General features: G+C 41.1%; 1 protein-coding gene across 4 annotated transcripts in view; it reads left to right on the forward strand.

The window, feature by feature from the left end:
* Nucleotides 1–12520, forward strand: part of LOC122554406 (GTP-binding protein Di-Ras2-like) — a 55322-nt gene that overhangs the window by 32624 nt on the left and 10178 nt on the right. Inside the window, exons 1-2 of one of the 4 annotated variants that reach the window (XM_043699375.1) lie at nucleotides 8834–8920; nucleotides 9931–10059. The exons of 1 other annotated variant lie outside the window; for it this stretch is intronic. The gene's annotated coding sequence lies outside the window, so the exon portion shown is untranslated. Of the gene's footprint in view, nucleotides 1–8833; nucleotides 8921–9930; nucleotides 10060–11698; nucleotides 11753–12520 lie in introns of those variants that run through there. 2 more of the 4 variants (XM_043699376.1, XM_043699377.1) reach the window with 2 other exon arrangements.

Raw genomic sequence — 12520 nt, forward strand, 5'->3', positions numbered from 1 at the left:
TTATCCTTGCTTTTTACTGTATTCTCAGTCTGCCTCAATTTTAAATCCGCCTGGAAACATTCTATCCTGCTGCTTATCTTGCCATTTACCTCCATATTCCCTGTCGCTTTCACTTTCCCTTCCCCCCCACTCAGAAGTTTAAAGTCCTACTGACCATCCTATTTATCCTCTTCGCTAGAATATTGGTACCTGATCGGTTCAGGTGGAGACCGTCCCAACGGTACAGATCCCCCCTGTTCCAAAACTGATGCCAATGCCCCATGAAGTGGAATCCCTCTTTCCCACACCAATCCCTTAGCCACGTGTTTACTTGCCTAATTTTCTTGTCCTTATGCCAATTGGCACGTGGCTCGGGCAGTAATCCGGAGGTTATGACCCTTGAGGACCTGTGCTTCAATTTCTTGCCTAGTGCTTCATAATGCCCAAACAGGTCCTCCACCCTAGTCTTGCCTATGTTGTTGGTACCAACGTGGACCACAACAACTGGATCCTCCCCCTCCCGCTCCAATATCCTTTCAAGCCGGTCGGAGATGTCTCGCCCCCTGGCACTGGGCAGGCAACACACCATGCGAGACTCCCGATCCGGCTTGCAATGGATACTATCTGTCCCCCTAATTATAGGATCCCCTATAACCACTACTTGTCTATTAGCTCCCCCCTCTTGAATGGCCTTCTGGACCATGGTGCCTTGGTCAGTTGGCTCATCCTGTCCAGAGCCCTTTTCCTCATCCGAACAGGGAGCAAGAATCTCGTACCTGTTGGACAAGGTCAAGGGCTGAGGCTCCTCCACTCCTGAACTCCGGTTCCCCCTACCTGCCTCACTTACAGTCACACTCTTTTGTCCCTGATCACTAGCTGAATGTGAATTACTTAATCTCCCAGGTGTGACTGCCTTCTGAAACAAAGCATCCAGGTAACTCTCCCCCTCCCGGATGTACCTTCGAGGCTTCAACACAAAGTTCAGAACTTAGAATGCTTGGACCCTGAGGCTCACAAGAGGAAGCTTATAGAGATTAGACAAAAACAGAGATTGTAAAAGCTTCTATAGTTATGTATAGAGAGAAAAAAATTGTTCAGACATACATCAGGAACAAGGAAAATTATAACGTGGAACTAAGACATGGCAGAACAACTGAATGCACAAAGACAGAAAATGCTGGAGAAACGCAGCAGAACTGGCAGCATCTGTGGGGAGAAAACAGAGTTAATGTTTTGGGTCCAGTGACATTTCAGTTTTATTTTCACAAAGGAAGACAGAAGGAACATTACAGACATATTGGGCAATGCAGGATCCAGTGAGGGTGAACGACTAAAGGAACTCAGTATTAGTGAAGTAATAGCATTGGGGAAATTGACGGGATTAAAGGCTGATAAATCCATAGGGTGTAGTCATCTACATCCCAGAATACTTAAGGAAGTGCCCCTTGAAATTAAAGATTAATTGTTAGTTATCTTTCAGGGTTCTACAAACTCTGGAATAGTTCCAATGGTTAGAAAGGTAGCTAGTGTAACCCCAGTATTTAAAAAAGGAGAGAAAGAGAAAACAGGAAATTTTAGATCAATTAGCCTGACCAGTAGTGCAAAAGTGCTAAAGTCCATGATTAAAAAATTAATAGCAGTGCACTTAGAAAACAGTAAAGGATTGGGCACAGTCAGCGTGGATTTATAAAAAGAAAATCATGCTTAATGAATCTACTGGATTTTTTTGGGGATGCAATTGGTAGAGTTGATAAAGGGGAGCCAGTGGATATGGTTTACTTTTCAGAAGGCTTACAATAAGATTCCATAGACGAAATTATTATATAAGACTAAAGCACATGGGAGTGCGGTCCTGCAATTGCAATTGTACTGACATAGATAGAGAACTGGTCGGTAGACAGGAAATAAAAGAGCATGAATAAACAAATCTTTTTCTGAGTGGCAGCCAATGACCAGTGGGTTACTGCAGGGATCAGTGCTTGGACCCCAACTATGCACAATATATACTTAATGATTTAGTTGAGCGAATGAGGTTTGGCCATGACACAAAGCTAGCTGGGAAGGTGAATTGTGGGGGGAATGCAGAAGTGCTTCAATGTGACTTGGGACATTTTGAGTGAGTGAGCAAATGCATAGCAAATGTGGATAAATGTGACATTATTCATTTTGTAGCAAAAACAGGAAAGCAAATTTTTATTTAAAAGGCAATACATTTGGAAAGTGAGAAGCAACAGGATCTGGGTCTCCTGATACACTAGCCACTGAAAGTGTTCTAAGTTGGAGAAAGGCTAATTTTGATGGTATTTGGCAAGAACTTTCAAAAGCTGATTGGGTGCCAATGTTCGCAGGTTAAAGGGACGGCTGGAAAATGGGAAGCCTTCAGAAATGAGATAACAAGAATCCAGAGAAAGTATATTCCTCTTCGGGTAAAAGGAAAGACTGGTAGGTATAGGGAATGCTGGATGACTAAAGAAATTATGGGTTTCGTTAAGCAAAAGAAGGAAGCATGTGTCAGGTATAGACAGGATAGATCAATTGAATCCTTAGAAGAGTATAAAAGCAGTAGGAATAGACTTAAGAGAGAAATCAGGAGGGCAAAAAGGGGACATGAGATAGCTTTGGCAAATAGAGCTAAGGAGAATCCAAAGAGTTTTACAAATACATAAAGGACAAAAGGGTAACTAGTAATAGAAAAGGGCCCCTCAAAGATCAGCAAGGTGGCCTTTGTGTGGAGCCGCAGGAGATGGGGGAGATACTAAACGAGTATTTTGCATCAGTGTTTACTGTGACAAGGACATGGAAGTTCTAGAATGTAGGGAAATAGATGGTGACATCTTGAAAAATGTTCATATTATAGAGGAGGAAGTGCTGGAAGTCTTGAAACTCTATAAAATGGATAAATCCCCAGGACCTGATCAGGTGTACCCGAGAACTCTGTGGGAAGCTAGGAAAGTGATTGCTGGGCCTCTTGCTGAGATATTTGTATCATCGATAGTCACAGGTGAGGTACCGGAAGACTGGAGGTTGGCTAACGTGGTGCCACTGTTTAAGAAGGGTGGTAAGGACAAGCCAGGGAACTATAGACCAGTGAGCCTACCGTCGGTGGTGGGCAAGTTGTTGGAGGGAATCCTGAGGGACGGGACGTACATGTATTTGGAAAGGCAAGGACTGATTCGGGATAGTCAACATGGCCTTGTGCATGGGAAATCATGTCTCACAAACTTGATTAAGTTTTTTTGAAAAAGTAATAAGGATGATTGATGAAGGCAGAGTGGTAGATGTGATCTATATGGACTTTAGTAGAGCATTCGACAAGGTTCCCCAAGAGAAACTGGTTAGCAAGATTAGATCTCATGGAATAGAGGGAGAACTAGCTATTTGGATATAGAACTGCCTCAAAGGTAGAAGACAGAGAGTGGTGGTGGTGAGTTGTTTTTCAGACTGGAGGCCTGTGACCAGTGGCGTGCCACAAGGATCAGTACTGGGTCCACTACTTTTCATCATTTATATAAATGATTTGGTTGTGAGCATAAGAGATACAATTAGTAAGTTTGCTGATGATACCAAAATTGGAGGTGCAGTGGACAGTGAAGAAGGTTACCTCAAATTACAATGGGATCCTGATCAGATGGGCCAATGGGCTAAGAATTGGCAGATGGACTTTAATTTAGATAAATGTGAGGTGCTGCATTTTGGGAAAGCAAATCTTAGCAGGACTTATACACTTAATGGTAAGCTCCTAGGGAGTGTTGCTGAACAAAGAGACCTTGGAGTGCAGGTTTATAGCTCCTTGAAAGTGGAGTCGCAGGTTAATAGGATAGTGAAGAAGACGTTTGGTATGCTTTCCTTTATTGGTCAGGGTATTAACTTAAGGAGTTGGGAGGTCATGTTGCAGCTATACAGGACATTGGTTAGGCCACTGTTGGAATATTGCGTGCAATTCTGGTCTCCTTCCTATCGGAAAGATGTTGCAAAACTTGAAAGGGTTCAGAAAAGATTTACAAGGATGTTGCCAAGGTTGGAGGATTTGAGCTATAGGGAGAGGTTGAATAGGCTGGGGCTGTTTTCCCCTGGGGCGCGGAGGCTGAGGAGTGACCTTATAGAAGTTTATAAAATCATGAGGGGCATGGGTAGGATAAATAGCCAAAATCTTTTTCCCTGGGGTCAGGGAGTCCAGAACTAGAGGGCATAGGTTTAGGGTGAGAGACCTACGGGGCAACTTTTCACACAGAGGGTGGTATGTGTATGGAATGAGCTGCCAGAGGAAGTGGTGGAGGTTCATACAACTGCAACATTTAAAAGGCATCTGGATGGGTTTATGAATAGGAAGCGTTTGGAGGGATATGAATGAGATGCTGGCAGGTGGGACTAGATTGGGTTGGGGTACCTGATCGGCATGGACGGGTTGGACCGAAGAGTCCGTTTCCATGCTGTACATCTCTGTGACTGTTTGCCTCTATAAACAACACCTTGTTCCAGTAGAGAGTCAAGTACAAGGCCTCGTAGCAACATCCTCTCTCCAAACATTGGCAGCTGCTTGACTACAGCATTATCTAAGTGAGAAATCGCAAGGATGATTGAATTACTCATACTATGAAAGGAGCTGGCAACTGCTGGATGAACCACTGCTGAATTCATTCCCTCATCCGTATCAATGTTGCCCCAAAGTAGCAAAGGCAACAGAAACAGTGTAATTGTAAAATTAACACTTAGGCACTCAAATATACTGATAAGAGCTCTCTATTCTGCCTGCATCTTACTACCAACCTGATAACTTCCTGTGATGCAAACAGGGCCTGGCATCTCCTCAAGGCACCCATAGTCAGCACCTGCAACAAGATGCTTGATCCCTCAATCAGGAATCGCCAACTCTGATTCGACGAGGTTGCAAAGGTGATACAGGAGATGATAAGCCTCAAGCACAAGACATTTCTGAACCTCAAATAGGAGTCCAACTTAAGCACTATAAAGCAGCTCTCCAAACAACTAATGCTAAGGTCCAGCAAAAAGCCCCAAAGGTTTGACACCATCTTCTCCTCCTCCATGATGATGATGGCCCTGTGGTATTACTGCCAGTCTATTCATCCAGAGACCCAGGTAATGTTCCGACGATCTGGGTTTGAATCCTGTCACGGCAGATGGTGAAATTTGAAAGCAATAAAAATCTGGAATCAAGAGTATACTGATGATCGTAAAACTGTCAGAAAAATCCCAACTGCTTCACGAATGTTCTTCACGAAGGGAAACTGGCATTCTTACCTAGTCCGGCTGACATGTAACTCCAAACCCACAGCAATGCAGTTGACCCTTAACTGTTCTCTGGGCAATAAATGCTGGCTTAACCCAAGATGCGCATATCCTGAGAATGCATTTAAAAATAACACATGCAGGCTGTGATCCTAAATAACACAACAACAATTCATAGTTGAATAGGGTCAAGCTGGGTTGGTGTCATGCACAAATATTCTTCTTGACTTATTTTGCTGCAATGCTCCACCTCTTCCTCAGCAAGCTTCCCACTAGAGTGGAGATAATGCACAGAGAAACTGGTTCAACCTCCACCATCTGCAGTTCCAAGATCACCACATTTTTCTGCCTACACTCTGAGGCCAAACTCCAAACATCATCAACACCTTCGCCAAGACATATGACAGCATGAGCCATACTCTAAACATTCATTAGTGAAAGATTCTCCAACCTGCTTTCAACTCATCACACTTTTCCTCCATTAGTAAAATCATGACATGGTCCACTTTCCATATCTTGGGAGCTTGCTGTCAACAGGGGCAGCCATTGACAATGAGGTTGAACACAATGTCCCCAGTGTTGCCTTTGGTCTGCTGAGGAAAACAGTGTTTGAGACCAGATGCTCGAACTTGGCAGCAAGATCATGGTTCACATAGTAGTAGTGATACAAGCCTTCCATGTGGCTCAAAAACCTGGACTATGGACAGCAGGTACCTTAAAACCTCATTGCTACTTCCACAAAGTCTTGTAAATCCATTGGCAGGACATGTACACCAATATCAGTGCCCTTGTTCTGGCCAACATTGCCCACATTGAAGGATTGACTATGTTCCATTAGTTCCACTGTGTGGGCCACATTGTCTGCACATCTGACATAAGTGCTCTACTCAGTGCTTCAACTTGGCCAGCAAGCTGCCGGAGGGTAAAGAAGACACATCAAGGACACCTTCAAAGCCATCAAACATCTGCAAACCTGACCCAACGCTACCCAAATTGCAGAGAAAACATCTGGGAAGTATCAGTACACATTGAGGCTCAGCACTAATTGAGAGCTGAGGTAAAATATTGACAGAGAAAGGTGTATGTGGCAACCCAGGCATCCCAGACCTTCATTTCACCAACCTCATCTGTCCCAGCAAGAATGTGCATTGGACTCTTTGGTCACCTGAAAACTCACATTTAGTGTGGAAGCACACCAACTGTGACCATGAGAAACTGCTTAAGAAGAAAAGTAGTAGATATTGGTTGAGGAGTAAATATTAGGGAGCAGAATTTTCACTTCCAACTGAGAGAGAAAATTGAACCTTAGTTTAGCATTTCATTTAAAAGATGGCACCCCTGCCAATGCAGCAACCTCTCAGCACTGATGCCAGCCTGGAAATGCCAGCCTGAATCATGTCCACAATTCTTTAGCAAAAGGCTTGAACCCACAACTAACTCAGAGTTGTGACTGTCACCACTTAACCAAAATTGAAACTATTTAATTAATATTGTATAATCCACAGATACCATAATAATTTTTTTTAAAAACAAGCTTATTTTGTCTTCATTTCATCTTCACATTAAGAGGATTATATTCCTAGTGCCTCCTCAGAATGAATGAATGTTTGTGGGGCTGCTTCTTATTTATCAGCTGAGGCTCAGTTGCTAGTATTCATTGCTCTGTGTCGCAAGGTTGTGAGTTAAGTAGTTCCACTCAAGGACATGTGCATAAAAACCTTGATGGATTCTCCAATGCAGCACTGTTCTTCAAAGTGCTATCTTTCAGACAGAGTGTTAAACCAAGGCCCAGTCTGGTCAATATATAAAAATCCCTGGCTTTGTTTTAAAGGAGAGTTCTCTCTGGTGTCTTGTCCAACACAATCCCCTATTTGCCATCACAAAAACAGTTTTTCTGTACATTGATTATCACATTGCTGTTTGTGGGAGCTTGTTGCATATATTGCAGCACTACCTACATTACAGCAGATTTATTTGGAAATGTAGCTTTTACAGAGCTGCTCCTTCATCAGCTACCTGATGAAAGAACAGTGTTCTGATAGCTAGTGCTTCCAAATAAACTTGTTGGACTATAACCTGGTGTTGAGTGCTTTTTGACTTTGTCAACCCCAGTCCAACACCGGCTCTTCCACATCATGGCTACTTTACAATGATGCAGCACTTCAAAACCTTGATGTTAAAAAGTTAAAAAATCACACAACACCAGGTTATAGTCCAACAGGTTTAATTGGAAGCACTAGCTTTCGGAGCGCTGCTCCCTCATCAGGTGGTTGTGGACTGATGAAGGAGCGGTGTTCCAAAAGCCAGTGCTTCCAATTAAACCTGTTGGACTATATCGTGGTGTTGTGTGACTTTTAACTTTGTACACCCCAGTCCAACATCGGCATCTCCAATTGATGTTGTCCGGTATGGAAGGTTTGAGTTATAAAGAAAGGCTGGATAGACCGGGACTTTTTCACTGGAGCTTAGGAGGTTAAGAGGTGATCTGACAGAAGTTTATAAAACAAGAGGGGTACAGATAGGATTAATGATAGGTGTCTTTTCTTTTGGTATGGGATTTTAAGACTAGGAGGCATACTTTAAGGGGAGAGGAAAGATTTTTTTTAAAGGGGCAATTTTTTTTACACTGTCGATGGTTCACTTTGGAATGAACTTCCTAAGGAAGTGGTGGATGTGGGCATAGTTACAATATTTAAAGACACTTGGATCTTCAGTCATCTTGTTTGAAAGTAACAATGGATCTGATTTAGCTAACAAAACAAAATACAGCCAGAGTGAATCATGCTGCTCCAAGAACAAAGCTTACTTGGGCTATACCTTCTGGATGGATTATGAGTTTGCTTGTTTTTTGTCTTTTTTAAAAGAGATTTCCATGTATATTATGATTTAATTTGAAGTGAACATACTGGTTGACCAACTCTATACAGTCCCCTCCCACAGCTATCTTTCTGAAAGTTCAGGCTCCACACTATCCATGCAGAAAATAGCAATCTATGTGACTCTGTAACAATCTCTAGCCTTTCTACGAATAGACAAATATTATTTTATATCTAACAATCCTGGTAAATTTCAGCAGAATTGCTATCAAAGGCTGGAGCTCCTGGTGATAAGACACATTGCGATGCTGTTGCCTTCTTGTTATACTGTGGTGCTGTTTATGTTAATCTGCGGGAGACTGACATCTGTCCTGTCGTAAAGTAAAAAATAGTTGAAGTTACTACCTGTGTGCACATCGTCTGTACTGTTTAGAATGAATGTGTGTTTATGATACAGTCACATCAGTACAGGTATGTTTTGTCAAGAGGAATTGCAATTTGTTGAGGAAAAATACCCAAAACCTTTCAAGTTCGAATTCTCCTCCAAATATTTATTTTAGCATTGAATTGCACCTTGATAATTTGTTAATCTTCCAACATGCAATTACTGTATATTCCGAATTGCTTTCAATCTTGGAATTTGATGATTTGAAATGCAATGATAAACTTCGAGTAACTTCCCTGCTGCTGCCCCCTATGTGTTGGCAGCGCCTGTTCCTCGGTTCAAACTTACCAATGATTAAATACCAGGATGCGACCTCGATTTTCAATCTTCCTTACTCAGGCTCCTTCCTATTTCTCATTGGTGAATGCGGATCCTGCGAACGGAATCCTACCTATTCTCTGAATGTCGAGCTTGGATTCAGATTTGAGGAGAGGTACGTCTCAGATGAGCTACTGTCTCCAGGGTGTCTTTTTACTGTTTTAATTCTGAAAGCCATTTGAAATCCGGGTTTGATCTTGCCACGTTTCTAGGTGTAAATTAGGAGGTTTTCAATAAATAACACACTCTTTAAAATGTGTGAAAATATTTAATATAGAGAGAAAAATAGTGTTTGCTTTGATCCACGCTTCTTCTCTCAGTGAGAGTTGAAATCACGTTTAATAGACCTTAGCCCCCTTACTGAAAGTTATCTATTCTTTCCATTTGAAGCGATGTAAAACGTTACTGAATTCCAATATTGATTAACACGAATGAGTTTACTTACAGTAAATCTGGTGACACTCTGCAAGCAGAGTAATGAGGAGATTGACGTTATAAACCTGAAACATTGTCTGACCAGATCTACTTAGTATTTCCAGCAACATCTGTTTTTATTTCAGATTTCCAGCATTTGCAGTATTTTGCTTTTTTTTTCAAAATAGAGATTGAAAATAGCAAACCCCATTGAGAAGCTAAACATAATCGTTTTTCAATATTTACGCAAATGCACATGTATTAAAATCGTTCTTGCTTTTGCACGCACTTCGCTATCTCAAATGTTTTCTTTCATTGTGTTCAGCTTTTGTTTATCTTCACAACCTGAATCATAATGTTTGTTCTTCGCTTTTTCCTATGACTAATTTATTTGCTCACTTGTCATGTTAGTCAGCAAGGCCAGGAAATTTGTCATTCATGGTATTTTCCCATTCATTTTAGATTTAATCATATTTCTGTTTACTATGTATTGTTTACATATTTACATAAACTTTTCTCAATGATCTCACACAACTAAACAGGAATTCAATTTGCTCATTTCCTTTGTCATTCAGCAGTCCAGTGTAGAATCCCCTTTCCCAGTGTTTGGGAATCAGGGGTATGTTGGTGAACTGATTGGCATGCTTTCAAGGGTATGACTTGCTAATTGTATTCCTTCCTGCTCCTATTTCCCCCCACCCTCTCCCAAAGGCATTTATTCATATGCAATTCTGGATGAATTCATCCAATTGATCATTCTCCATGCCTAAGGTTGGATGGATAATGTTGACCAGCCACTCAACTGGGGAAAGACTACTGTCTGAAATCTTCCTGCTAAAGGTAAGTGTGGGTTCATTCAGTTAGCTGACCCTCCTGGTGCTTCAAATGCATCTAAATATAGTCTTGTAAGTGCAAGAAATGCCTTTGGTTTTTTTGGATTGAGTCAAACTCCAATGTTTGTTTGGTTTCCTTGATATGCTACTATACAGAACCAGACTGTATATGTGATTATCTATCTATAAAGGTACATTTTATGGACAAAGTATACTTTTGAAATGAAAAAGAAGCTATTCAACCTCCAAAGGACCATCACAAGACAGATACTGAGGGCAGGACACAAAGCTCCTCTTTGCCCATCCATCTGGATAAAAGATTAGCCAACATCCCATTGCACTTTCTACTGATTCCTGAATAAGTTTGAAGTTCTGTGTTCACTACCCCATCAAGATTTTTCTAAGTGTTGATCATTTTTTGGCATGAAGTGGTTCTTCTCGATATCTGGTTGAATCTTTCTGCTTGCCAGTCTTGACTTTGTTCCAGCATCTACTACATCTTGAAATAGTGTTAACTTTTTCAATGCTTTTTATTCTTGTGTGATGGTCCCTCTCAAATTTAATCCGTTAGAGGCTAAAGAACCCTAGTTTCTTCAGTCTTTCTTGAAAGTTGACAATTTGATAAGGGAAAGGACTTTGTGGTTTTCTCTGCACTATCTTCACTTCTTGGAATCTAACAACACATGGCACTCATGTTTTCTGTTGACCTCGATCAATTTACACTGGATTTCATCTGTTACGGGTTAGCCTAGTTCTGTACTTTATCCAAGTCTCTTTGTAGGTCATAAAACAATTTTTAAAAATAGCTAATCTCCAATAATCTCAACCCCAAACATAAGCACTAACTTTGCACAATAGCTTCTTATAAAATCAAAACGCATTACTTTCACCACTTTTCCCTTAGCTAACTTACTCGTTACCCGTAACAAACTCTGATAGATTTGTGATTTCTGTTTCTCTCAAACCATATTATGATTTTCAAAAGCCCTGTCACCATGTCCCTAAGATTGTAACATTTTCCATATTAGTGATGTCAGACTAACTGGTTTGTACTATTATTTTCTCTTCCACTCCTACCTTGATTAGCAAGGTGACATTTGCTATCTTCAAGTTCAAGGGGACAGTTCTATTATCATGGCACTTCTGGAAGTTCATAATCAATATATTCACTATCTCTCTAGCAAACTATTTTAAAACTCTTGAGACCCAGATCAATAGGTTCAAGGGATTTTATTCTCATTAATTTTTCAGTATTCTTTCTTTACTAATAATGATAACCCTAAATTTCTAGATTAGACTCTTGTTCTCCATTATTTTTGGAATTTGCTTTCATATGTTATACTATGAAGTTGAATACAAACATATAAATATGTTGGTTTAACGTTTCTGCCATCTCCTTATTTGCCATGAGGAGTTCTGTTGACCATTTTAGTAGCTTCTCAACATTGTTAACTTAACAAGTTTGACTTGGGTTTCTGTATTTAAGCCTTTAATAATGATCATAGCCAACAAAGTCTGTGGCACTTCTTTCAAAACTGCCACACAACCACTGACCCCACACGATGACATGTATCTGTTGTTTTCAATTCAGTTAGCTGCTTCCAATCATTGTGAGAATCAATAAATGATGGAAAAGCACTGGATCGAAGATTAACTGAATTATTGAAAAAGTGATTTCCCAAGTTAACAGTAAAAATAAGGTATGGAATAGTATAATAAAATTTTACACTTAATTCCTACTATTTCCAACTTCAACAGCAATCATTTGTAGAAGACTTTAAATAATGTAGCTAGTAAGTTAAGAGCTGGGTATTCTGTAGCAAATGACTCATCTCCCAACAAGGTAATAATCAGGAGTGTAATTTAATAATCTTTTCAGTACCCTAGAAGCTGAGGCCCATCCTGGACAAATCAATCCACTTGAATGACACCATACTCAATGACCTAAACATTGACCTTCCACTACTATGGTTATAAAGTATCCATGCTACCCATCAAGCTTCTTTGGTAACATCTCCAAAACCTGCACCATCAATCCATGGTTCTGGATTAGAGGTGCTGGAAAAGCACAGCAGTTCAGGCAGCATCTTAGGAGCCAACTCCTCCTCCGCTACATTGATGACTGCATTGGCGCCACCTTGTGCTCCCACGAAGAGGTTGAGCAATTCATCAACTTCACCAACACAGTGCTGGAAAAGCACAGCAGTTCAGGCAGCATCTGAGGAGCCACCTCCTCCTCTGCTACATTGATGACTGCGTTGGCGCCACCTTGTGCTCCCACGAAGAGGTTGAGCAATTCATCACATTCCACCCTGACCTTAAATTTACTTGGACCATCTCTGACACCTCCCTCCCCTTCCTGGACCTCTCCATCTCCATTAATGACAACCGACTTGACACCGATATTTTTACAAACCCACCGACTCCCACAGCTACCTGGATTACACCTCTTCCCACCCTACCTCAGG

The sequence above is a fragment of the Chiloscyllium plagiosum genome, chromosome 11, assembly GCF_004010195.1.
Source record: "Chiloscyllium plagiosum isolate BGI_BamShark_2017 chromosome 11, ASM401019v2, whole genome shotgun sequence".
Lineage (NCBI taxonomy): Eukaryota > Metazoa > Chordata > Chondrichthyes > Orectolobiformes > Hemiscylliidae > Chiloscyllium > Chiloscyllium plagiosum.